The sequence below is a fragment of the Mastigoproctus giganteus genome, chromosome 3 (genome assembly GCF_048544385.1).
Source record: "Mastigoproctus giganteus isolate SK-2022 chromosome 3, ASM4854438v1, whole genome shotgun sequence".
NCBI lineage: Eukaryota > Metazoa > Arthropoda > Arachnida > Uropygi > Thelyphonidae > Mastigoproctus > Mastigoproctus giganteus.
The window spans coordinates 252,578,966-252,605,300 of record NC_143577.1 but is presented as its reverse complement, the minus strand read 5'-3'; the positions used below and the strand labels follow the sequence as shown (position 1 = coordinate 252,605,300).

The window sequence follows — 26,335 nt, the reverse complement described above, 5'->3', positions numbered from 1 at the left end:
TGGTTTTGTTAAGGGGAAGTCTTGCCTGACCAACTTGATTGGATACTATGATGCAGTCACAAAAGAACTGGATGCAGGGAATAACTTTGATATTATATACTTGGATCTTAGAAAGGCTTTTGATACTGTTGCACATGGAAGACTGCTACACAAATTGGAGCAGTGTGACATTGGAGGCAAATTGCTGCTATGGATAAAGGGGTGGTTGAGTGGGAGAAGACAGAGAGTGGTAATCAATGGACACTGCTCATCGTGGACTAATGTTATTAGTGGGGTCCCTCAGGGCTCAGTGTTGGGTCCATTATTGTTTTCTGTATTTATAAATGATATTGATGATGGTATATTAAGCTTAATGTCCAAGTTTGCAGATGATACAAAGGTTGGCAGGGTTGTCAAGGACACTACTGACACTACACTGCTGCAACAGGATCTGGAAAGGTTGAGCAGATGGGCTGAGAGGTGGCAAATGAAGTTTAACATTGACAAATGTAAAGTACTACACATGGGAAACAGCAACCCCAGGGCAACTTATCAACTCTGTGGTACTACACTGACAGTGGTAGAGAATGAAAGGGACTTGGGGGTGATTGTGCAGGCAGATATGAAGTTCTCTGAGCAGTGCAGACGGGCTGCAAGAGTAGCTCATGGAGTATTGTCAATGATATACAGGAATTTTTCCAGCAGGGATAAGGAGGTGATTATTCCATTGTATAAGGCAATGGTCAGGCCACACCTAGAGTACCGTATACAGGTCTGGAGGCCTCATTTCAAGAAGGATGTAGAGCTGCTGGAACGAGTACAGAAAAGGGCAACAAGATTAGTGAATGGAACAAAGGGGTGCTCTTACGAGGAAAGGCTTAAGTTTTGCAAATTACAGTGTCTGGAGACTAGGCACCAGCGAGGTGATCTGATAGAGGTGTATATATAGCCTTGCATGGTTTAAGCATGCTCAATGCTTATGGGATTCTTCCTCTAGCTCAGAAAAATCACCTGAGAGGGCATAAATTCAAATTGAGGAAAGACAGATGTAGGATAGACGTGCGGAAATTTGCCTTTAGCCAGCGGGTGGTTGGTTGGTGGAACAGACTGCCATCCCTCGTGGTGGAGGTTGATAGCCTAAATAAGTTTTAGGCTCAGCTGGACAGGTATTTTGAACAAACAGAGGGGTGAAGTGGAAGTGGGTTTTTTTTTTTTTGGCTGATGCTGCATAAGCTTGCTTTCTTGCATCAAATGCCTCTACTAATGCTAATGCTAATCATAGTATCCAATCAAGTTGGTCAGGCAAGACTTCCCCTTAACAAAACCATGCTGTGTCTGAACTATAACTGAAGTCTTGTCTAAATGATCCTGCAGTGCTTCTTTAACCAGTGCCTCTATTAATTTTCCTGGAACAGAAGTTAAGCTCACAGGTCTATAATTACTTGTGTCAGCCTTTGATCCTCCTTTGTGAATTGGGGTCACATTTGCACATTTCCAGTCTATGGGTACCTCCCCTGAGTCCAAGGAAGCTCTCATAATTATGGCTAAGGGTTTGCTTACTTCCTTTGCTGCCTCCTTTAATATAACTGGATAGATCCCATCCACCCCGGGTGCCTTTCTTGTGTTTATCTTCAACAGTTTCTCCTCCACTTTACTCCCAGTTATTTCAAGATTCTGTAGTTTACTGCTAGAATTGAATACACCTCTGGCATTCCCCTCGCTGAATAACTCCTCATGTGTGAATGTCGATGCAAAATATTCATTTAGTTTGTTAGCTACCTGAGCAGGATCATCAACAGTTGACCCATCAATATCAAGTGGACCAATCTGATTCATCCCCTTCCTTCTAGAGTTTACATAAGTAAAGAGCTCTTTGCTGTTTTTCTTTGCATCCCTTGCCAAGGATTTCTCGTAATCTGCCTTCGCCTGCCTAACCTCCTTTGTAACTTGGTTGCATATCAACTTGTATCTATCATAGGCTTCTGTTTCATGTGTTAATTTGTAAGTATCCCATGCATTTTTCTTCTCTGCCATATGCCTCATTAGTTCATGTGACATCCATTTTGGCCTAAACCTTGAACAATATTTCTTAGTTGGTATGTAAAGCCTAGTAGCTTCCAAGATAAGTTCTTTGAATGCTTCCCATTTTGAATTTGCTGTTGGTAACATCATCAGTTGGTCCCACTGTATAGAATTTAAATACTGTCCCAGTCCATCGTAGTCGCCTTTACGGAAGCAATAACCCTTCCCTTTACCCCTAATGGTAGTTACCTCTTTGAGTAGATCCCACTTCAGCACACTGTGATCACTGCCACCTAGTGGTTCATTTATCTGCAGATTCTTAATGCATGAAGAATCACTGCTGATAATCAAATCAAGAGTATTACTCCCTCTAGTTGCCTCCCGAACATGCTGATGTAGAAAACAATCATCCAATAAATCCACAAAAGCCCTGCTAGTGTGTGAGTGACCAGCTCCCAAATTCCAGTCAATATCTGGGAAATTAAAATCCCCCATTATAAGACTCTCTGATTTACTGGCCCACTCTATTTCCCTGTACAGTTTCTTATTATACTCATCAGAGTCATTTGGCCTATAGCACACTCCTACTCTCAATTTTGATCTCCCAATGCTTATGTCACACCAAACTGATTCGGCACTGCCCTGTCCATCGATGTCGACTGGCTTCACTTCCTTGGACTTTATGTGTTTCTTAATTAATAGCATAACCCCTCCTCCCCTCCTGTCCTGTCTATCCTTTCTATACACATTGTACTCCCCAAATTCCAGTTCTGCATCCCTTATTTCTGTGTGACACCACGTCTCTGATATCCCAACAATATCTGCCTTTGATGTTTTGAGCAATACCTCAAATTCATCAAATTTATTTACTAAACTCCTAGCATTGGTGTACACGCAAGTATACCTGCACCTGTTTCTATTCTTAGATACCCTAACACAACCCATGTGTTTACTTGTACCGCAATGGCTCCCAGCAGTCTCTGAAATACCATGCATCTTGTTTTTCAGGCTTCTGCTCATTCTAATAGAAACAGTGCAAGAATCTCTTTCACCTCTGCCAGTGGCTACTGTCAATCTATTGGTCTTTGTCTCCCCCCAAACTAGCAGTTTTCCGACCCACCTAACACTGCCTCGATAGCATCAACAAATATTCTTGCACCCTTTCTATTTAAGTGTATCCCATCCCATCCCTGTAGAAGCAATCTGTCCTGTTAACAAGTACAGTCCAGGCTGAAAAAATTCTACCCCTTGAGCCTTGCACAATCTTTCCAGGGCCGAATTGATCGACAAGGCTCTCATCATATACTCCCTCCTATCGTGTCTGTGCAGAATTGCAGACACTTTCAAATTCAACCCTAATTCTCGGCTTTTGTTCAACAGTGACCTGTACTTGTTAAGTAATTCTGCCGGTCTCCTACTCTTAATATTATTAGTGCCAACGTGTACAACTATATCACCTTTTGTGCCCTTAAAAGACGATATTCGTTCTACAACGTCATCAACCTTTGCCCCTGGCAGACATACCCTGGTCCTGTTCCCTATCTTTTTTACAAAGCATGTTCCCCGTTTCCCTGACAATAGAGTCACCAACAACTACTAGTTCCTTCGGGACCAGCGCATTCTGCCTTGGGAGTTGTCTCTGTGTCACGTGATGCCCAAGTGCAAGCTCTGGCGTTGATGTGGGCAGCTGAGAGCTTGATGGGCCCCTCAATTTAGTTTCTTCGAGGGCATCCACCCTGTCCTTCAAGCTCTCATATAGGCCCACAAGAACGCTGAGTTGTTGCCTGATATCGATACACTCCTTGCATCGCGCACACACACACAGAGACATCCCCCATGGCAGTATCATGTCCCGTACCCGATTGCTCTGCAAACATCAAGCAAACAGTGCATTTTATAAGGCTGTGAGTCAGAGGACAACTGCCCCCCTCAGTTCTGCTCTGAGCCACAGCACTTCCATTAGCTTGAGCCTTTTGCTTTTCTGCTCTGGTCTGAGTCATGATTCTATTAATTTATTAATTAATTATAATTAATATGTTATGTTATTAATTATGTTAAATATAATTAATTATATTACATTTGTAATCTAAGTCGTTATATGTATTTATTTAAAAGTACAATTTAACTGCTAACAAAGTTCAACTAACGCTATCTAGTACGGTATATAACTATCGTATCACAAAGGCGGGAAAGTTACGAACGGTAACTCTACGGACACTTAAGTATTAATTAACTTTCAAATCTCGCTGTCTCAATTCAGAATAAACTAACTATCCTTACTAGATTTATAAGCTACTTACAGAAATAATTCGATGTAAAAAATATTCAATCAAGCGGCTAAATATGGCTAAAGAACTTCTCGTTCAGCGGAGTTGCAAACACGTGGATACCCTTACCGATACTTTTATGCAATTACAAGGCCGAGTAAAGAATAAATATACCAAATTAATCAGAAAATCACAAAATAATGTTATACTACTAAATTTAAATCAAAAGTTTTAGAAAAACAATAATTCAAATCAATAAATAAGAAAAATCCACTTAGCGGCTTTTAACACGACAGTCTCTAGTAGCCTCGTCAGCAGACTCCTAGGGCTAGGGCTAGGCTGGCTATTAGGATTGAAATGGAAAAGACTAATTTTATTGAAGATAATGTCCAATGCAGAATTCAGTTAAGTTAAATGTTATAAAAAAAAAAAAAGAGAGAGAGAGAGAGAGATTAGCCAATATGATGATCTGAAGACAACTCACCTAAAAAAAAAAAAGTCGAACCATTTAAAACTGGTAAGGGCTGGTTGAATAGATTTAAAATCTAGGGAGAAGCCGCAAGTGCAGATCAAGGAGCCAGAACTTTCAAAAAAGAACTTGTTAAAATTATTGAGGAGGGGTATTTTGTGTGTTATACTTCTCAACAAGTTTATAACATAAATGAAGCAAGACTTTTGTGGAAACGAAGGCCGAAAAGAAGTTTCATATTGAAAGAAGCAAAAAACATGCCAGGTTTCAAAGCAGCAAAGGATCGGGTGACTTTATTGTTGGGTGGTAACGCTGCGGGGGATTTAAAATTAATACCCCTTTTAGTTTATTTAGAAGAGGGCCAAAGTTCAACCCAAAATCGACACATTTTTCATGATTAAATTCGTCAATTAAATTAAATCAATTTAGATCAATTAAATTCATGATTTTAATTGGAATTTTAAGTTTAATTTTGATACGTAAATAGTTACCACATAATTATATACATATGTAATGCAGAATATTTTATATGTACAAATATTTGAATATTAAATATTTTGACCGACATTTGTGCATCTTTTCACTGCCGTTTATTATTGATTAGGAAATATCCTATGCAGCGACCGCAACTTACAAATACATATGTTACCTTATGGGAATGCAGAGCTCGATTAGCGCGGATTCACTTTGCGCTCTGTTTTTCTGGAATGAATTATCAGCATTAAGCAGGGGTCACCTGTAATCATTAAAGGTTGTTATTTGGTTTTTAGGAGCATTAGCAACTAGGCCATATTGCTCCGGGATATACAGTGGTCATTCCCTGACCTTTCTGCATCCTCCGTATTTGGTGGTGATGGGCTCGAACCCCGGTCTAATCAAGAAACGTGTGCTATAATCATTAAAGGAGCGGTAATTGAAAAGCTGAATTCAAATACTTACCTGGAACAAGTCATTAGCTGTAATAATGATAAATGTTTTTAAGTCAAGAGAAGAATAAATTTCAGATGGATAGCATTCAGGAAATACAGTCACATGCTGAGGAGCAATATCCCGATTTATCTGAAATGTAACATAATGAACGTAATATAATGTATATTCCCACCATGACTTAAGGAAGTGAAACTTGGGCACTCACCAAAAGAATGGAAGAGAAGCTGAAACAACATAGCAAAGAATGGAAAAAGTTATATTAGGAATCAGACTGTTAGATAAGAAGAGAAACTCATGGATTAGACAGAAAACTCAAGTAAAGGACATTCTTATCAAAACTAAAGAACTGAAATGGATTTGGGCAGGACACACATAGCTCGAAGACACAATGACAGATGCACTAAGAAAATAACAAAATGGTACACAAGAGGAGCTAAAAGAAAACCGGGAAGACAACAATGGAGACAGACAGATGAAATTCAAGACTTCGTGGTCAGTAAATGGATGGTCGCACAAAAGAGAAAGAAGTGGAAAGTTCCTGCAGTGGATGAAGCCATTTTCAGACTGATGATGATAATGAGTGTTGAAAAGTACCCGGAGGGGTGGGGAGGGGCTACTGACCTCTTAAGTGTCATTGCACCAAAATTTATAAGTAATTTCATACGGGTGTGATTTTCCCTTCAAATATATTTTATAAAAAACCGTTAATAACAAATTGAAATTTGGAGCTTGTTGTTGTTATTTAGTTTTTAGGAGCATTAGCAACTAAGGTCATATTGCTCCAGGGATATGCGGTGGTCATTCCCTGACCTTTCCGCATCCTCCATATTTGGTGGCTCACGGGCTCGAACTCTACGCACTGCTGCTCCTGCCCACCTGGCTACGGAGGCGCCAATCTGGAGCTTATTTGCTCATATCAGTGTAGCATATTATGCCTGTAGAAGTGCCTATTTACAGACTGATTTGTATGTTGTGCAGGCTGATAAACCTAGTACAATTCACAATGGGTAAACTGTACTTCCTCCACCGGAGATTAACTAACTACAGCCCCTGATTGAAGAGAACTTTAGAAAATGAATCCAGACCTCTCTAAAAATGGCAGACTGCAATGTATTGTAATGACCAACCTGCTACAGCATTCAACCTATCAGTGAGAGTAGAAAACAGCCATTCAGGAACTTTAAAGTAATCTTCAAGCAAAAACATTTTTGGTGGTTATTTATTGTCACTAGAAATAGTGGAAGCACGTTACAGTTGTTGAGTTTAAAGAATAGCGTGAGAATGTGTCAGAATTATTCATGCAAGATATAAAAGTTAAATAAGAAATTATTATAAAGGAGCTTAAAGATATTCTTCTCATTTACAACTCTAAGAAATTGCATTTTAAGAATGTTAAAGGGTATTAACAGGTGAGATTAATTTAGCTGGATTTGTTTCAACAGCTCTCAGTGACTCATGAACCTCAATGTTATGTTGTTAGAAAGGAATGTGACATTCATTGAAGTAAAGGAATAAATTTACTTAATAGCTATATAAGATCACATGGGAATGGCTAATTAGTTACATATACAGCAATACCCCGCTTAGCATGGCTTCAAACAGCATGGGTTTCACTATAACACAGTTTTCAATTAAGTTTAAGTCAAAAATTTACTGTACATGTTAAAACTCATTCAATAGCCTAGACAGGTACTCTACATATGTGCTGCATTGTCGTACCCTAGGTACAGTACATATATGCTGCGGAGCCAACTCTATTGTCTACCATGCACATGTGATAATAGCTCCTTTCAGGTGCAGCAGTGTTCAATATTCTTAATTCCATCCTGGCGAGACAACATGATAGCTTTTCAAACTTTTCATTTCACAGTTTATTTTTTTACTCCTTCAAATACAATTTTAAATATATCTGCATCTTGGCTAGAAATCTCTGCCAACAACATGCGTTCTGTTTGGCAGAATGTTTTGCTCTATTTGGCAAATGATTTCATTGTTTTGAATCGCAAGTTCAAATAATTGCTGAAGACATTGTGAAGGTCATAAAAAACTTGGAATTCGAAACTTTAGACACAGCCAATGTACATGACTGCATTGACTCACATGCAAATGACTTAGGTAATGCAACTCTCCTTGAAGATGACGAGCAAACTGCATACGCAGAAGAGGAAAACAATTCTGAAGTGGATAACACTGAAGTTCCACCGAAATAGTTTTCAACAGAAGAACTAGAGAAAGTTTTTTGGGGGGTTGACATGGCCTGCGAGGCGATTAGAATGGAGATCTGAACGTTGAACGTAGCATCACGATACGGCAATTTTACAAGATGGGATTTGATGCTACAAAGACTTGTACGCCAAGAAAAAGAAGAGATAGCTTCACCAGACTTCGTTACTGAAATACCTAAATAAACTGGTTTTTTAAAGCTTTTTTTCTCATCTCTCATGATGTTACCTTTTCATTAATAACATTTTTGCAATATAACATATTTTTTTTTAATTTAAAATCCTTTTAATTGGCTATCAAGTGAAAATTGTTTATAGATTTATTATAATTTGTTTATAGACTGTTTCTCTGGTACGCATTCAATTAAAACCTTTTATAATTATACCTCAATCAGCATGGTTTCACATAACACGGAATAGTTTCAGTAACAATTATCAGTGCTGTGCCCGGGGTATTGCTGTAGTTACATTTTCAGAATCTTTGATAAAAAAAAAATAATAATACTGATAAATTGACGCCACTGGACAGCATGCCAGCTTTGGTTGCCAAGAGGGTTTTATAAAATGTAGTGTCAACGCGAGTCATAAAATTTATCTTCACTAAGAATTATTTTTAGTGCTAGAGTATTATATCATACACAGTTATTGGAGGAATTCCCTAATGATTTTGATTATTTAGTGTTCTTTAATTCTCTACATTGGTTGCCACAAGGTAAAATTTCACAAAAAAAGTTTTCAGATGGTACTACAGAAGTCATATTCTTTCTACTGAAAAATACAGCAAGATTGAATTAAAATTGCATCAGATAGCAATAAAAATTAAGATTATTAAAGTTCTCTCATGGTTATAGAGGGTTAAAAAATATTGTTCAGTCAAGTTACAAAATTAATCCAGCAAATGGATCACTCCAAAAATTTTAACATTAAGCTCAAAGATAAGGATAATACAAGTTATCCATTTAAAACAAAACCCTATATGCAGTGGTTAAAATAATGCAAATTTTAAATTTTGAAATGACTTATTTATTAATAATGCTTTTATACAGGTATCATTAATTACAGTAAGTGTTGTAAATGCCAATTTGTGCATGTAAACATGCATCTGCCCTGTTTATCATATTATACAACTCAACAAAAGTGTCACAAGATTGTAGTTTGGATTCCAACTTCTGTTTAAGTTCCTCCAACAATTGTGGTTTACTGCTATACACTTTTTTTTAACCTTTCCCCACAAAAAATAATGTAAAAGTGAGACATCAGTGGGAAATTTAGCAGCTATGATCTTTTTGAAATAATGTGCTGACCAAAAAATTCTTCAAACAGATTATTATTGACTTAGTCATATGACACCATTTTGTTTAAATCAGCCAGCGGCATATTATCCTATAGGCAAAAAAAGACATCTGCCTAGGGCCCCAAAATCACTGTTTCAAAAACCCATTGCTGTTTTTTACTAATATTTTTAAGTGATTTTTATCGGAAACTGAACTTTCTACTTGCCAAGGTCAATGAACTTGAAGATTAATTTTAAAATTACGTTTTTTTTTTTCCAAAGTGGTTTTACCGATTTTGATGGAATTTTATACTTAGTTCTTATGTCATATAATTTGTGTGTTTTGTAGTCACAATAAAATGAAATTGAAAATGTTCTTTATTAGTTTTTCTTTGGATGGTGTCCCCAAATTCCATTTTGACTTGGGCCGCATAAAGGTATACTGTGCCACTGAAATCAGCAGTATCTTTATCTTCTTCCAACAAAGCAAAAAATTTGTAATAGTCTCTTAGTATTTTCTAGCATTTATTATTTGTTGGGAAAACTGGTTTAACAATATGCTTTTATGACATATCACACCATGCTCTGATTTTACCTGGGTGCAAGTGCACTTCAAAAAATGTGAGGATTCACAGAATACCACGTTTTTTTTTCTTTTTTTGGCTGTTTATATAACCTGACAAATGAAACAAGGTCTTTAGATCATCTGAATGTGATATCACATTGCTGTTACAACTTATTGACTTCCTTGAAGAATTCTCATTTGCAATCTAAGCTTCACTTTTCCTCTGTTAATTCTAGTTTAGAGTCTCCCTGTGTTTTTTTTTTTGTCATGGATACTACCAGTCTCTCAAAAATAATATATCATTTGGTACTACCTGCTTGCTTGGAATGCTCAGCAGAACTTGTATGACTGAAACTTTAAAAAAAACTCAACAACACATGCTATTTGGTAAAATGCACAGTGCTTTGTTTGAAATTAAAATGATGATAAGAATCAGTAAACAAATGTATGACTAGTTTGCAGGGCCACTTTGCACTCTTAACAAAATAGCAACTTTTTTTTTATTAAAGTCCCGAACACCAGATTTCATTATAAGTAGGCAATGCATGATCAGTTCATGTTGAAAGAAGTTTCAGCTTTTGGAACAAAAAATTTCACGAGTAAAATATTTTTGATTACTTAAATAAACATGCTTAGTTCTAGGTTGAAGATTTCACTTGGGTATGGAGGGGGAAGCACGTTACATTCACTGTCATGTAAGTGCTGATCTTTGAATTTCCCCATTTGTCATCCTATACTACTCATTGGGTAACATATTCTAGTAATTAACAATTCACAGGCTAAAAGAAAACTTCCTAACATCCAGTCTGAAATCTTCATCCATAATTTGAATTTATGAACCCTAGCTCTCTTATTATTTATAACATTGAAAATTTCACTTTCATTCCTTTTACTATCCCCTCTAAGGCACTTAATTATAAACTGTGTAACCCACAACATATTCAAGGAGTTTCTTTGTGTGGGTGCTGTTCTGCCAGTTTCAACAAGCACATTCCCATCTTTGGACATTTTTAATTTAAGCTTGATATTTTATTTCAGGTGTGGTCTTCATACTTGGATATAGTATTATTAATGGCAAATGATGCAAGGAAGCAACTTATAAAGCATCAGCAAAAAAAAAAAACTTTCCGCATCAGCCAGTTCCCTCTAATAATTTGTTTAATCCTTATATTTATTCCAACTACCCGCTTCCACAACACCAGATAAAAGTTTGTTCCAACAATCAGTTACTCTGGCTGAAAATAAATTTTTGCACATCTAACCAGCAACCATCCTATTTCAGTTTGTATGTCCATCTTGTGTGCGTCTTGTCTGAGAAAGAGTAAGAATGCAATCAACATTTAGTTTACTTAATTTATTTAAAGCATTAAACGCTTCAATCACATTTCTCACAATGCCTAGTTACCAGGCATTGTGTTGGCAGTTGGGGCAACTGCCAGAAATGAAGTCTTTTATAGTAGGAATACCCTTTTGTGTCCTTAGCTAATCTTGTTCTTCTCTGTGCATGTTCCACCAGACCCACATCCTTCCTAAAATGAGGCTTCCAGACCGGAATGAAGTACTCAAGATGTGGTCTGACCATTGCCTTATACCAGGGGGTGGCCAACGAGTATAAGGCAATATACCAAAATTGCCTTATACCCCTGGTATAAGGCAATATACCAAAATTTTATATTGCACAGAGGGTTTTTGGCTACCCACGCATTATTTTTTTTATTATTATTTTTTTTTTTTACAAAGCTTCAAAAATAGGAATGAAGAGCACATTTTGAAAATTTATTTATTTATTTTTTTTGCATGATTGATGATTTCATTGAAGGAATAACACATTTCACCGTAATAAAGTAAAATACCACAGAATTCCAGCTGTTGGTATTATTGCAAATGCAATAAGATTGAGTTTACTACCCGTTTATAATTAGATTGCACAAACAGAAAAGTGCAAATTGTTTTATGGTTGTAACCTCCAGAAATAGCATTAGAGAAATATCACAAAGGCATTCAAAACTGATTCTTATAAGGATATAACCAAACAGAGGAATAAACGGTAGTGTGTTTGTCCAGTTATTTTGGAAACAACTTCCTCATTCGGGAATCCTTTTCATTAATTATCCTACGTTAGCTGTTCAGACAGAATATTTTTCTGGTTTGCGCAACTTCAAGTGTTTTAATCAGTAAGCATTGCTTTTGCTGATTTAATAACTGGACAGTACGTATATGTTAATTTAATACCTTTTGATTTAAAATGAATACTACAAAGAAAAGAGTAAAATGTATCATTTTCATCAAGAGTGGGAACTAGAATACTTTTTTGTAATGGTGAAAGAAAAATGTTGCTGTTTGATTTGCAATGCTTCCGTGGCTATACCGAAAAAAGGAAATTTAGAAAGTCACTTCAACGCACTCCATGGTAAATACCAATCAGGTTTTCCGATTGGTGACCTTAGAAAAAATAAATTAGAACTTAAATCCAGATTATTGACGCAACAAAATTTCTTCATGACACCTAATTTACAGTCTAAAGCAGGAGGTGTAGCATCATTTAAAGTGAGTCATCTTCTTGCAAAAAAATGCAAACCATTTTCTGATGGTCAATTCATCAAAGACGCATTTTTAGAAATAACAGATTCTCTTTTTGAAAATTTTAAGAACAAAAATGAAATTAAAAAGTGCTCTTCGGGATCTGCAATTATCTCAAAATACTGTGGTGCGATACATCGAAAAAATTAGTAAAAATGTGAGCGAAAAATTGTGTGCTGATGTTGCTAATTGTGTGGTCTTTTCTTTACAACTGAATGAATCTACAGACGTCAGTGATACAGCTCAATTGCTCGCTTTTGTTGGTATGTTTTTCGATGATTTTGCCAGAAAAATTGCTGGATATGGTTTCGTTAAAAGAAAGAACTAGAGGTCTTGATATCTTTAACTCATTCAAACCTTTTATTGAAAAAAAATTAAATTACCTCTATTTAAGCTCATATCAGTAACAACAGATGGAGCTAAAGCATGATGGAGCATCTTAACGGATTCATCGCATTGTGCCAGAAGGATGATGAATTCCCAGATTTTTTGAGTTACCACTGTATCATCCAATAACAAGTGTTAACCAGCAAAAGATTAAATACTAAAAGTGTTATGGACATCGCTTTCGAAATTGTGAATTCTATCAGAGGATAATCTCTTCAAAGTAGGCTTTTCAAAATGCAATTTGATGAAAAAGAACCAGATCTGATATTACACACAGATGTGAGGTGGCTGAGTCAGAGTAAGTTTCTACAGAGATTTCTAAATTTGCTGAATGAAATTAAAAAATTTGTTGATCAAAGGGGAGATGATTATCAGCAGCTACAAGATATGGAGTGGTTGTGTGATCTGGCTTTTTTGGCAGATTTTACCAGTAAATTTAGTGATCTGAATTTGGAATTACAAATAAAAAATAAAAATGTGGGTGACATGATTAGTAGTATTTCTGCATATAAATATCAATTATTGGCAATGGCTAAGGATCTCAAAGAAAAAAAATTTGACCATTTTACAAATATGCAAGATCATTTGCAAAAATATCCTGTTTTTGAATTTAATAGCGAGAAATATGTTTCTGAAATTGAGAATGTTGTGGACGATTTTGAAACCAGAATCAGTGATTTTAAAACAATTGAAGACAATTCAATATATGTCTTATCCATTTAATGTCCACTTAGTTACAAAACAAATTGCAGAAAAAAATCGCTGCGATTTTTCACATGGAGAAAATATTACTTGAAAATGAAATTATTACATTGCAAAACGATGTCTTCCTAAAAGCCAGATCATCAGAAGAAGACCTTTGGAAATACGTTTGCCGAGAAAAGTACCCAAATGTAAAAAAATGCAGTGAACTTTAAATTGCTGTTTGGGTTCCCCTTATCTATGTGAATCGGCCTTCTCGTATTTGAAACAAACAAAGAATCGCTGTGCTCATACGGACTTGCATACAGAAGATTCTTTATGGTTGGCTTTATCACAGTATATCCCCAATTTTGAAAGCTTGGCAGATGACACGAAGACACAAACTTCGCATAAATTAAAATACGTATGAATTTAAAATAAGAATTCTGAATTGTATTGAATTTTAAAATTTATAAACAACATTTTTCAGTGTGTGTTGATTAACTTTTATAACCATGTACAATGAAATTTTTGAGATGGTAGATCGCGGCACATTTTGAAGGAAAAAAATAGATTGCATCACAAATTAAGTTGGCCACCCCCTGCCTTATACAATGGGATAATTACTCCCTCGTTCCTCTATATCATTGACAGAACCCCATGAACTATTCTAGTAACCTGTCTGCACTGCTCAGATAACTTCATGTCAGACTGTAAAATTACCCCCAGGCCTCTTTTGTTGTACCACCTAATTAGTATGTTATTCTGGGATTACTGCTTTCCCACGTGCAGCTCCTTGCATTTTTCGATGTTGAACCTCAATTGCCACTTATCTGCCTGTCTAGATAATTTTCCTAGGTCTTGCTGCAGCAACATACTCTGATCTCTATCATTAAATACCCTGCAAACCTTTGTATCATCTGTAAACTTGATGTCTTCATCAATATCACTATTAAATATTGAAAACAATAAAGGAACTAAACGACCTTTATTGTTTGGTACCACCTATTTGATATATTATTCTGAAATTACTACTGCTACTACCCATTTGCCTTTATCAATGCTAAGCTTGAACTGCCATTCTCAGCTCATTTTCACCAAGAAACTCTTAGTTCAGTTAAACAGGCTGAAACATATTTTAAAATAACATAGGAACATGTGAATGAGTTTTGATATAGTCAGTCAGTGTTCCCCAGAATGTTGAATGTTCCTCACACTTGCTGAAACTAACTATTGCTTTCCCTTATCACCTCAGAGTAAGTTAATGGCCAGAATTTGACAGGCATGTAGAATAATGAAATACAGGATCAAAGAGTATGCAAGTTGAGCAAAGTAGATTTAGTGAATGGAACACTTCATTTCATTCTTCAATGGTTTCTGAGATTTATCCATAATAGCAGAATATAAGTACAGAAAAAAAAAAAAAAAAAACCTCAATTTAATGGACTACTGTTTTTACGTGAAGACTAGCATGATATCAGACAATCCCTGACGTATTTGTTTATAGTTTCGGGTTACTTGTTTTTCTTCTTCCACTAGTTCAGCAAACATCTAGTCTTACCCTAGATGTTTTTGAAAAATCTATTTTTTTCATATAATAAAGATGGGAAAATGAAACCCAAAATTCTTTCAAGACGTTACATTACAGAAAGCGAGATATGTAGTTTCAAATTTCACAAGCTGTGGTGTGCCAAATTTGAAATAAACCCAAAACCAGAAATAATGTAGTGTGTGTGTGTTTTATTTTTAATAATATTTATATATATATATATATAAGCAGAAATATATGCACATGTGCATCTTTGAAATTTCGTGCACTTCATGGTCTTTTAAACTGGAAAATAGAAGATAAGGGATTGTAGTTTCTATTTTATGTCTAAAATGTTTTCTTTGAAATTTTCAACAGAATATTTATATGTATATATGTTGAATAGAATAACAAGAAAGTGGAAACAAGGTAGAAAAATGTAAAAAGACAACATAAAAATGGAATTAGTCATGTGCAATCAAAGGCAGCAAATGCTAAACCTATGCAGAGCATGGATAATAAAGTGGGAGAAAAAAATTAGGGAGATAGGGTGATAGAAGGTAACAAAAAAATATGTATAATAAGAGATAAATAATTACAAAATAAGGATGCTGCCACATGACTTACAAAACTGGTCAGAATTGCAAGAAAAATAACACGAAATTTCATTTCTGATGATGTAAACCACAAGCCACATAAACATAAATAAAAATGAGGATAAAAGAGGGAGGGGTTGAAAATGACGTGAACTTTACAGTTGACACTATGAAAACAAGAAATTAAAAACTAGAATTGACAACAGAAATTTCTAGAAACATAACTTATTAGTCTAATCCAAGTAAAGGTAAAGAGATTTGAAAATACAGGAATAAGCAAGTAAAATATAGATATAAAACTAAACAGTAGTGGCACCTGGAAATAAATTTTAAATCAGAAATGTCTAAGAGTGAAAAATGTAAAAGAATGGAAAAAATAACTTGCATTGTAGAGATATGTGAGGAAAAGGTGGCAATACAACTGTACACAGGACAAAATGAAACTAAATAATGCACAACAGAGATACAAATACAGTATAAAGTTATACGACAGCAGCACCTAGTGATAAAAATTTTTCAAAACTAGAAATAACTAGATACTGAAAAAAAAAAATGCATACACAGCATAGACTACTTGAAAAAAATGTGAAATAAGGTGATAACATGAAATATAAGCAGATAAATAGAAAAGAGACATAGAAAATAATGGGACAAATAGAAAGAGTAGGATGAAGTGTCGAAGTATCATTAAAAAATTTTTAAATAAAAGAAGGGAAAAAAATCACAATGAGATGCACAATGCAAATTAGAGTGGACAATTGTAATGTTATTACTTCCCAAAGTGTTAGAATTGCTACCATACATAATAACTACAATATTGCTATTTCCAACCTTTAAAAAATTTTTTCTTAAACTTATTGGCAATTCTTTTCCTTTATCTTATTTTAAATTATCATTTTCATAAAGTTCTTAATATAATGAACCATAAAATTTTTTTTGTCTAAATTAAATTTAATTTTTTAAAAGTCTAAATTTCCCACTTTTTGGCTTAATTTGTATGCAGAGTATATAATATTAATGGCTATTGCTCTTCATTGAATAATGTTTTGAGGGGGGTTTCTCAGAGTTTACTGTTAAGAATTTTACTGTTTTTAATATTTATTACCAGTATTGATGTTGGAATTTCAGGTTTTATATCAAAGTTTATGATGATACATGATAGGCAGGATGTTTGACAACAGTGATCAGTGTATGTTACTTCAAGAAATTCTAAAATAAGCAGATAGGCTGAAAAATGGCAGTTAAGGTTTATTATTGATAGATGCAAGGTGACAGTCATGTACTGTTTAGTTTGCGCTATACTCAAGGTAGTTTAAAAGAAAAAAAATACATTCAGGTAAATGTATGGCAATAACTTCATGAGAAGCTCAAACAGGTTGTTAGAATAGCCCATAGGGTTCTGACAATGATATATAGGAACCTTTGCCAGCAGGAATTATACCATTGTATAAGGCAATGGTTAGATCACATCTGGAATACTGTAGGCAGTATTCTGCATCTCGTATGGTATACAGGTTTCAAAACCTCATTTAGAAAGGATATCATCATCATCTATTTTCAATCCACTGCAGGATGAAGGCCTCCCCAGCAACTTTCCAGTTACTTCTGTTTTGTGCAATGGCCATCCATTTACTACCCACAAACTTGTGAATTTCATCTGTCCATCTCTGTTGTTGTCTTCTAGCTCCTCTTGTGTACCATTCTGTTATTTTCTTAGTCCATCTGTTATCGGGTCTTCAAGCTATGTGTCCTGCCCAAGTCCATTTCAGTTCTTTAGTTTTGATAAGAATGTCCTTTACTTGAGTTTGCTGCCTAATCCATGTGTTTCTCTTCTTATCTAACAGTCTGATTCCTAATATAATTCATTCCATTCTTCACTGTGCAGTTCTCAGCTTCTCTTCCATTCTTTTGGTGAGTGCCCAAGTTTTACTTCCATAAGTAATGGTGGGGAGTATACATTGGTATACTCCCCACCTTTACTTCTCAGTATGTAGGGAGTAATGGTGGGGAGTACTGCTCCTCAGTATGTGACCATATTTCCTGAATGCTATCCATCAAAAATTTATTGTTCTCTTGACTTCCAACCATTTATCATTATTACAGCTAATGACTTGTCCCAGATAAGTATATGAATCCACCTTTTCAATTACTCTCCTTTAATGATTATATCTCTTTCTGTGGCATACTTGTTCATCATTACTTTTGTTTTAGCCATATTCATCTTTAGTCCAAAATCCTTACTAACTCTGCACAACTAATTAAGATTTTCCTCTAATTCTTTGGGATTGTGGCTTATGACCACGGTGCCATCTGCAAATTGTAGATGGTTTAAGTACTCCCCATTCACATTGACTCCTTTCTGCGACCAGTCTAATCTTCTGAAAGCTTCCTCAAGGGCAGCAGTAAACAACTCCTTAGATATTTAACCCCAGGGGCTCACATCTGTGTGAGTATGGGCTTGGCACACCCAGGGTCCTGAGCTGGATATCATCATTCTTCTCTTTCTTGGTGATTTCCTTCTACTTATCTCTCTCTCTCTCTCTCTCTCTCTCTCTCTCTCTCTCTCTCTCAGGGTAACTCGGGAATTTTTTATTTGCTGGTGCAGCATAAGCCACAGGCTTCCTTGCATCGTATAGCTAATAATAATAATAATAATAATATTGTGTCGCCTTGTCAAACTCCTTTATAAATTTTAAATTTGCTACTGTCTTTGTCTAGTCTAATAAAGGAGATAGCGTTCTCATATATTTTCTTCAAAATCATAATGTATGAGGTATCTATGCCTTGTCTTTCCAGTGCCCGAAACATTGCCTTATGCTGTATGGAGTCAAATACCTTTTCATAATCCACAAATGTCAGGCATAATGGCCTGACATTTGTGGATTATGAAAAGTTTTATATTCATTTGCTTTCTCCATTAACTGTGATATTACATGAGGGTAATCCATAGTTGAGAATCCTGTCCTAAAGCCAGCTTGCTCTTTCGGTTGATTCTCATCAAGTATTCTTTCTAATCTGTTAGTAACAAGCTAATTGGTGTATAATAATTTCTGATTTATCTCCTTTCTTATGACTGCATTATTCCACTCCTTAGGAATCACTCCCTTTCTAATGCATTTTGTGAAGAGTCTTGCCAGTTTCTGTGTCAATTCTCTTCCTCCCAATTTTAAGAACTCTACAGTAACTTCCTCTTCGGGCTTTCTGGATCTTCATTTTCTTAAGCTCATGTTCTACCTCATCAGGAAGGATATTGTGTATGTTCTATGTGTTACTAATTTGTGATCCATCTTCCCTGCTGCTGGCATTCATCAATACAAGGGAATGATCATGATTGATCATTCCCTTGTATAATTCTCTATAGTAGTCTTCTGCTATTTGAATAATGCCTTCTCTGCTATTTATAAGTACACCATCGCTATTCTTCAATTTCAGTATCATTTGTCTTTCTGTATTACTGCTCATGTCTGCTGATTTAAATCCTTTGTTTTCCCTTAATGCTTGTTCTACTTTTCTTGTGTTTAACCTTCTTATGTCCTCTCTGGGTCTCTTTCTAATGGCTTTGCATAATTTACTATACTCAATTTTTATCCTTGTCAGCGTTTATCCTGCTCTTCATTTGTCGTCTTTGGTTCATTACGACAAGGGTTTCTTGACTAATTTTTTCTTCTTTGGATTTCTGTTTCCCTATAGGTTTCTTGGGCTTTATCACTTTCAGAAAGTTGTAGTATTCCTCATCAATATCTTGGTCCTGAACAGTCTGCAGAAGCTCAAACTTGGCTCTTAAGTTCCAGTGCATACTGCTTTTTCTCTTCTGTTATCTCAGAGACCTTCCCCTATGGTGAAACGTTACTTACTCGAGGAAGTGCAATATCATGGCAACTCATTGTGAAGGTATTCACAATGTGAGATATACTTAATGATTTCAATTTATAACTACTTATGTAGTTGGCTATGTACAAATATTATGAAAATGCACTAACTTGTACATTAAACTATTTATGTAACCTGAGGCTTTAGCCCTAAACTATACTGTAATCTCAAAGACTTTTGTATTACTTACTAGAGTCAGTTTTTTCCTTTCTTTTCTTACATTTATATCAAGTGTGCATCTTACCATTCTGTGATCACTTCCAACGTTTACCTTGTTCAGGATGGTAACATCATTCACGATATATCTTCTGTTAGTGAGGATGAAGTCGATTTCATTAGTTGTTAATCCATTTGGGCTCTTCCATGTCCACTTTCTGTTCACCCTTTTCTTGAAAAAAGTGTTCATTACTGACATTCCTCAAGATTCTGCAAAATTCCATAAGTCTTTTATTTCTTTCACCAATTCCAAAATCTCCTATAGTTCCCCTTTCTGCACTATTTCGTTTCTTTCCAACCTTAGCATTGAAGTCTCCGATAATGATAGTGTAGTAGGTTTTCTGCTCATCTAGAAGACTCTCAATTTCGGTATAAATTTCTTCAACCTCTTCATCATCATGACTCAATGTTGGTGCATAAATCATTATAACCTTTAGCTTGTACCTCTTAGAAATCCTGAGTAGTAGTCTTGACACCCTTGGTGATATACTTTTGAATTCCCAAATGTTGTTTTTTATATCTTTATGGACCAGAAAGCCAACTGCACCTTTGCTCCTTTCACTGTTTCCATTGGTGTACAGCAGATTTCCACTTGATAACCTTATAAATGATTCATTTCTTCTTGTTTCAGCCAAACCAATTATATTCCAATTCGCATATCCTATCTTCACCGATGAGCGATCTTACATTGTAACAGGCTAAGTTCAGTTTCTGTGCATGGCAGCTTAGTCGTACATAGAGATTCTTAGCACCCTCTGCTTCCACTCTGATCGTCTCACTGCCATAAGGTGGGGGGGAGCGAAAGCCGCTGTAGACTGAGGGCCATTTGTTTCGCCGTGCTGTCATGGGCTAGAGGGTTTGGTCTTTTCCTCTTCATACTGACCAGGTATCTTGAAGAGAACTACTGTACACGTTCGTGCCACCTGAATGACAATAACGGGGCTTACCATTGAGGTGTGCATGAATGGATTTTAGGGAGGAAGGCCGACCGGACTGCTCCTAAATCTTCTGAAATAGAAAGATATTGGTTCCATCAGTGTTTTAGACTGGGTGTCTGATAACACACAGAATGCCTCTCTAAGCCCCAGAAAGGATATAGGTAGGTAATAAAAGATGCAAACAAGGTCAATAACAATAGTTGGAGACACAAAAGGGCAATCTTATCAAGAAAGACTGAGGTTCTGTAAATTGCTCTTTGGAAACCAGGCATATTCATGGTGATGTAACTGAATTACATAAGACTTTTAAAGGATTAAGTAAACTAAATGCTGATAGCATCTTTAATCTTTCTCAAATGACGTATGCATGGGAACATAAATTTAAATTGAAAAAGGATAGTTGCAGAAAGGATGTACAGAAATTTTCATTCAGCAATAGAATTAATTGTTGGAATAAACTTCATAGAGCAACACTTTTTGGAGCTCTTAAGTTGAACTTTTTTTATTGCTTAAAAATTGTTTTTGTGAATTTTCATATAAAATTAGTAGTATTGCTGTTATTTGTGTTTCCCTAATTAAGTTGGCAAATTTGTTCATTACTTGACCATCAATGTTGCTTAAAAAACCAAAGGTCAGTTCTGCCACATATTAGTGCCACTTGGAGAGTAGTGGCAATATGAATAAAGTAACATTTTTATATATTTTTTTATATAATTTATAGTTTATATCAATACAAATGTGATTTTATAACATAACTTTATCACATAGTACATAATGTGATCCAAAATAGTGAAGTTTGTACTGCCATCAAATAAGCAGGATTAGTGTAGCATTATTATTTTCTCCATTCTTCAACAACGGAGGTGGAAAGATGAAATTCAAAAGTTTGTGGGCAGTAAATGAATGGTCATTGCACAAAGTAGAAGGAACTGGAAAGTTTATCGAGAGGCCTTCATTCTGCAGTGGATTGAAAATACCTGATGATGATTATTATTATTATTATTATTATTATTAGCCATATGGTACAAGGAAACCTGAGGCTTATGCTGCACCAGCCAAAAAAAAAAAAAAAAAAAATTCCCCGAGTTACCCTGAGAGAGAGAGAGAAGTAGAAAGGAATCACCAAGAAAGAGAAGAATGATGACATCCAGCTCGGGACCCTGGGTTTGCCAAGCCCATACTCACCAGATGTGAGCCCCTGGGGTTAGATGATGATATTATTTTCATATATTGTTTTTACATTAAATTTAAACTGAAATAATGCCTCAAGATAGAGCAGTGAAGCAAAGGACTCAAGAGATGTTGTTGTTGTTGTTTGGTTTTTAGGAGCATTAGCAACTAAGGCCATATTGCTCCGGAATATGCGGTGGTCATTCCCTGACCTTTCCGCATCCTCCGTATTTGGTGGTGACGGGCTCGAACCCCGGTATAATCAAGAAGCGTGTGATACGCACTGCTGCTCCTTCCCACCTGGCTACGGAGGCGCCGGACTCAAAAGAACAGGAATGCTTTGGTTCAAGGGAGAACTTCTGAAGACAACTTCTCAGTTCTCCTAAGAATCAGGATTATGTTATGTGTATTACTTATGCCCTCTTTGCAAAACTACCTTTAGCAAGATATGATACAGCCATAGGGGATGCCTTTGTTTATGTTCACTGCAAAGAGCATGAGGAGATTAAATGCAAATTCAGCATTGTAATGCAGGGTTAGCAACCTTTTTTAAATGGCGGGCCAAATTAAAATGTCTGGGAGGTACACATGGGCCAAATTTTTTTTTAGCTTTCCACGATTTTTAGGATTATTAAAATAGTGTATAATGAAAAAATTTCCATAAACAGTTTTATGTTAATTATTGTAATATTTATACATACTAGTACATATAATTAATTTTATTAATTAGAAAAACAAAATACAAATTCAAGATTAAATTACAGAAATACAATTATAAAAAAGTTAAATCTAAAATTATTATAATTTCAAAGATTTTATAAAACCTTAATAATCTTAGAATTTCAATTATGTATTGCAGTGGGTTTCAATAAATACCTTCCTAAAAATAAAATGGTAAATCCTCCAAATTATTTACTTTTATCATTGATTATTCACTGACATTTTCCATTTAAACGCATGATACACTTGTAACTTGTACTGCAATCACATTCTGCAGAGCCAACAGTCCTAGAACCCCTACTGACTGTATGCAAGTCACTCCACTCAGAGTAGTGGAGAATGAAAAAGACCCGGGGTAATTGTGCATGTCAGATATGAAGTTTACTTATCAGATGCAAAAAAGGCTGCAAGAGTAGCTCATGGGATCTTGTCAATCATATATAGGAATTTTGCTAGCAGGGATAAGGTGGTGATTGTTGCCTTGTATAAAAGCAATGGTGAGGCCACACCTTGAGTACTGCATACAGGTCAGGAGGCCTCATTTTAGGGAAGATGTGGAGATGCTGGAATGAGTACAGAGAAGGACAACGAGATTACTGAGTGGAAAAAAGGGTTGGTGTTACCAAGAAAGGCTTAAGTTGTGCAAATTGCAGAGCCTGGAGGCTAGGCACCTGCGAGGTGATCTGATTGAGGTGTATAAGGCCTTGAATGGTTTGAGCAGGCTCAATGCTGATGGGATACTTCCTCGTGCTCAGATTCCATACCTGAGGGGGCATAAATTCAAATTGAGGAAAGAGAGTTTATGTAGAATAGATGTGTGAAAATATGCCTTTAGCCAGTGGGTGGTTGATTGCTGGCACAAAACTTCCATCTTGGAAGTTGACAGCTTAAATAAATTCACTGCTGAACTAGACATTTTAGGAGTGAATGGTTGGTTTAAATGGGAAGGGTTTTTTTTGTTTGTTTTTTTTTAGCTGATGCAGCATAAGCTTGCTTTTTTTACATCAAATGTCTCTACTAATGCTAATGCACTTGAAAGATTAAAAGAGAGGGATCCATCAAGCACTCAGCCACACACCCAAAGCTTGAGTCCATGCTCCAATTGAGATCCTTGGTACCACAAAAAGTAGCTATTGTTCGCAACTTGATTATCAGGGAAATATATTGTGCAAAAGGAACAGGTGGAATAGGATCAGGATATGTCTGGCAGAGGCTAAAATTTTTGATGATGTTGTAGAGTAGCTATCATCTTTTAAGTGCACAAAAGGTGATATGGTTTTATGCATTGGTACTAAAGACATTACGAGTAGGAGGTCTGAGGATTTAATTACCAAGTACAGACTCGAGCAATTTTACCTAGACACGATAGGAAGTTGTACATAATGAGAGCCTTGTCAGTCAATTCCACTCCATAAGCCTTTATTACTATAGATGTGTTTCAGTATCAAATGCCCATGGTGTGCAGTTTTTCTAGGAAGATCTGTGCTGGTTAACACAAGAAACTGTTTTTCCACAGATTTCCGCAAATACACTTAAATTGAAGGGGTACAAAAATAGTTGCTGATGAGGCAATGTTAAGTGGGTCAGCAAACTGCAAGCTAGGAGGGATGCATGGACTAAAAGATTAACAGCAACCACAGACACATGTGTAAATGATTTTTGTATGGCTTCTATTAGAACAAGGAGCACCTCGGAGGTCCTTGTGAAAAAAGCAAATACGTGAGCGGTGTTAGAGTTCTGAAGAGTTAAAACAGATGTATAGTGTATAGGCAAGTATATAGTGTATACAGGATGATTCACTACCAGTGCGACAAACTTGCAGGAGGTGTAGGGGGCACAAAGACGAATCGGAATCACATAGCATTGCAGGGTCCGAAATGCCTTCGTCATGCGGTAGAGGACGTTGAACGGGAGGTCGCGTGACAGTGATCCCGCTGGAAGTCAGCATTTGCGAACCATTTCTGTTGAAGAAACAAAGTAGCAAAAGTCCTCCGGAGTGGATAATCTGCAGGCTCCAATTATTGGATGCGTTGCAGATGTATGAACTCATTTAGATTGTTGACAGTATCCTCCATACAGTGGATTGGGAAATACCCAATCGTTGGCCTATCGCTCGAGTACTCGTACTCAGATTGCCTTCTGCAAGACGTAGTACATTCTCATTGTCTGGCATCCTCATCGTTCGCTCGCGATTCATGGTACCTCGCGTGAAACAACCAGTCTCACGTAACCTTCTGTGCACACGTGCGAAAACCGTATGATGAGGAGCACGCCTGTGCGTGAAACGTTCCTAGTACAAGCGCAAAGCGGCGCGCCCATTACAGTCCGTAGCTCCATGCACAAGGTGCATGTCGGCCAGTTCAACATGTGAATACTCGTCCATCCTACTGCCTCGGGAACCGGTTCGCAAATGCCGGCTTCCAGCGGGATCGCTATTCACGCGACCTCCCGTTCAACGTCCTCTACCACATGAAGAAGGCATTTTTGGACCTTGCAATGCTATGTGATTCTGATTCGTCTTTGTGCCCCTACACTTCCTGCAAGTTTGTCGCACTGGTAGTGAATCACCCTGTATATTCTTGTATATACACTAATCCTAGGAGCAGAGTAAATAAATTTGAAGTGCTGGTGAAATCATACAAATGCAGAAATTCTGATGATGTTGGAGATATGGTGTCACTCAGATATAAGAGAGCATATGGTCTATATGGGTGACCAGTGTAATGTTATGTATTTGGTGTGATGTAAGCACTGAGAACACAAAAATGAATCTAGGAATGTATTATAGCCTTAGAGTGCGATGAGTCTAATTAATATCTATACAGTCATTTAGAGTGGGCCAGTAAATCAGAAAGTTTTATAATGGAGGACTAGGGGGGAATTTACTCAATAACTTTAAAGATTTTGACTTGACCTTGTAGCACTAAATCACGCACTAACAAGATTTTGTGGATTTATGGGACGATGCTTCCTACACCAGCATATTAGAGAGAGCAACACAAAAAAGCAGTATTTTTTTTATTATTTTTTTTTATGTAAACTCCAAATACGAGAGGTATTAGAACCTATGGTACTTAGTACCGTGCTTAAGTTAAAGAAGACGAAAGAAGATATTTCTTGACATTGGATTTGAACTTATGTAGACTGTAATTTTCAGGAAATACGTATGAAAGAAGGTTGTTCCAGAAAACGGCAGTTGAATGAATAAACGAGGAAGATGAAACATTGGTTCTGTGAGTTTGAAATTGGACAGTAAATGGATGTTGGCTGGTGACAGCACGTGTTTGGACTGTTTTGAAAGAGTGTGGGAATTATAGAAGCCGATTCAGAAGAAGACTGCCCATGGAAGCATCTGTAAACAATGCATGCAGCAGAAACAGTACGTCTATGAGACAGAGTGGAGAGACTGTTAGAGACAAGTCATTAATTAACCTAATTGCCCTCTTCTGAATGGAATCAAGAAGCCTGAGAGAGGTTTTGGGTGCACCACCCCAGATGTAGGAACAATATTCCATGGTAGGGCGGATTTGTGATTTATACAGAATGAACAGCTGTTTGGAAGAAAAGTAATGCCAAGAGCAAAAGAGAAAACCACGTCTTTTAGATGCAGAGAAAGCAATATTTGTGATGTGATCATGCCAAAGAGAGATTAGAAGTCGGGGTAATCCCCAAAAGAGATATATCATTTTGCCTAGAAATCAGAGTGTCACGAAAGATAAGCATAGGAGCAGAAGAATCCTTTTTGTGAGATATAAGACAAGACTGAGTTTTAAAAGAGTTGAAATCAACTAAGTTGTCTTTGCCCCACTGGATAATTACCTGAAGATCGGCATTTAAGGAATTGGTAACAGATTTTTGAGAAGTTGAAGCTGATTGAGCACAGCAAGGTTTCTCAAAATGGAAAGTGGAATGCAATGTGCTA

General features: G+C 36.4%; 1 long non-coding RNA gene across 1 annotated transcript in view; it reads left to right on the top strand.

The window, feature by feature from the left end:
- The window catches only part of LOC150089038 (uncharacterized), a 94,126-nt gene that overhangs the window by 23,144 nt on the left and 44,647 nt on the right, over positions 1 to 26,335 (top strand). The gene's annotated exons all lie outside the window — the stretch shown is intronic.